Source organism: Pteropus alecto, unplaced genomic scaffold (assembly GCF_000325575.1).
Source record: "Pteropus alecto unplaced genomic scaffold, ASM32557v1 scaffold49, whole genome shotgun sequence".
In the NCBI taxonomy this organism is placed as follows: domain Eukaryota; kingdom Metazoa; phylum Chordata; class Mammalia; order Chiroptera; family Pteropodidae; genus Pteropus; species Pteropus alecto.
In genome coordinates, this window is record NW_006443131.1 from 3,405,239 (window position 1) to 3,407,963 (window position 2,725).

The following is a 2,725-nucleotide window of genomic DNA, read 5'->3' on the forward strand; positions in this document are numbered from 1 at the left end:
TGGTCCAAACAGTCCTCACCAGGAGAGCAGAGCTGGCTCCACTGTATGCTTGCGGTTTACAAGGCATAAGAACTTTCTGGAGAAAGAAGTGCTTGGGACCACTTCTGGAGAGCGGTTATAGGCATAGCGAGTACTTGGAGCTTTATGCACAGACAAGTGTTGATGCGTATTAGTTTAATGGGATTTTGAATCCACTGGTTTATGATTTAAGTAAATTGTTTTAATCTACTTGTTTATGACAAAGACCAAAAAAAAAAAAAAAAGTTGTTTCGGTATTAAGAATGAAGCAAGCTGTGCCCGGACGTCATAATTCTTCATCTCCTGCCATTGAGAAGCAGTCAGGGGGCCCGCTACGGGGCCCCTCTGAGGGTTTGTCGACAAGAACGTGTGGAGAAGCAGAGAGGGCAAGGAGACCCTGAGATAATAAACACCGAGAGCCTGCGAGGACCATTTGACAGAGGACCATTTGACAGTGTCCTCGCATAGCCCTTAGAGACCGGCCAGCCCCCAACACGGATGTCTCCGTTCCCTAGCAACGTGCTCTAGCAACTGGGACTTTTACTTTTGCCCTGGCAGCTGGAAATCAGCTCTAGGTCGGACTTCACCAAGTGCCTCCCTGTAAGAAGGTCACTTTATCCCGTCACCTCCCCTTGCCTGGAACAATAGTGTGATTAATCTGGTCATTTGTTTGGATTCTGTTGTTTCTTGATTTGGCTTATTAAGAGATATTATCCTGTATGCGACTGGCTTGTGAAATTATTATAATGCCCATGGCATACTTGTGCTAAATTAATTGCTGGCAAAGAGAACTTTTGCTGCCTTCAAAAAAAAAAAAAAAAAAAGAGTACGTAAAGTCATAAAAAGCCACATGAGGACAAGAAGAGTGTCCATCCTGTATCCTCAGCACTTAGCACCGTGTCTCAGAAACCCAGGTCCCTTCCATCTCATAGCATCAAAGCCACTAGAGCCTGGGAGTCTGGCTGGCAGGCCGGAGAAGACAGTGGAGAGGCCACACTGTACTTGAATTGTCACTTATTAAACGGGGAAAAAAAAATGAATGAATAAACATTCGCGCTCTTGGTAACTACTCGATAACATAGAAAACAGTCAAGATAAAGTACAATGGGACAAAATAGAATACATAACTTATAATCAGTGTGATCGCAATTTAGGAATCCCATTAAAAGCCAAAAAAAATGAATTTACTTATTTTTAACACTTTTCAGCACTTCCTAGCCTCTCACTAAATAACTCCCACTGGATTTAGGGTTGTCACAATGGCTATTGTTTGCTAATTCAGGCTCATGCCTGATAACTCTTCAAGGAAACATACAAGCACTCCAGTTGGGGTAGAGAAGGTTCTGGTTCTTCCCCCATTCCTAGATCCACTGCCTCAACTCACTTTTCCGAATGCCCTCAGGGATCGAATTCAAGAGTGTATTCTGGGTTCAATTTTTTAAAAAAATCCCCTTAAATCCCCAAGTTATGTAAACATATGTTATATAGCCATAAAAAGACTAGAATGGAAAACATGAGTGTTCATCCTCGGTTCACGCATTTACAAATAATTTTTTTCCAAACCTTACACAATAACGTAAGCTTTTTTACGATCGTATTTAAAATTCATGGTAAGTGGTATTGTTATTTTCAAAAAGCCTGTCAAATGCAGCCTCCTGGGGGGGGCGGGGGGTGTTGTTCTGTGACCACTCCCAGGGGACTCGAGGCCTGGCCTGGGTCTCCTCGGGGTGGCCCACGCTGTCTTTACCACTCACCCAACCCAGGGCTTCTAATTGCTTGCTTATCTTACCTATCTTTAAACAAGACCACAGAAGGTCTTTGGGGAGAGACTGCTGAGGATCTCTGAATCCGCAGGGCCCAGCGCTTACACAAAGCATTCCTAAAGGTCTGTGAGTCAAAGGAGGCAAATAAGGAGTACACAAGCTCAGGTGTTCTCACAGCCAAAGGCACGCAGGATTTCCTCAGCCCTTGACCGTGACCTGGGGCCTGGGAAGAATTTGGGAAACGTATGGGAAGAAGCAGGGGGAGTGAGAGCTGGATCCGAGCTGGGCTTTCCCCGCAGGAGCCGCGCTCAGTCACATGGGGCACTTGGAGGATTCCCCCAGTCTGCTCATTCCTTTGAGCTCACTCACTCCTCCCAGGACCTCCCTTGGGAACAAAGGAAAACCCATGACTTAGGACCAGGCCCTTTTCCACCAGCAGCTGCTAGAAGTTTGCATGCAGCCCTACACCACAATCAAAATAAATGTGTGCGGGGAGCGGGGAGGAGACATGCGTTCGCCAGGAAACACTTAGGTTTTCTCTGGATTTCTTCCAGAAATTTCTTCTAAAGGGCGTCGAGGACCGAACAAGCCAATTACAGGACAAAAGGAGGCTTTGGAACTTAGGTTTTCATATTGTCACCTAGACCCGGGGAAGCTACACCCGCTACAGGACTGACCCCTTCCCCCCGAGGGTGAGGAGCGGCCCGGGGTCGGCAACGTCGACGCTCGGCTCGGACCCGATAACCGCCAAGTCCTTAGGGCTCCACGGGGCCCGTCCCCGCCGTGTCGTCTCGAAAACAATCCCTGGACCTGCGGGTTACCAGGTCCGGGCCGGCGCGCCCCGCTCGCAAAACCGCTGGGTTGGATGTCCTCGCCGCCTCGCTCCGAAACCGGAGCCGAGAGGAAGGGCAGGGCCGGGGGCACCCGAGCGGGAGGAGAGGGCG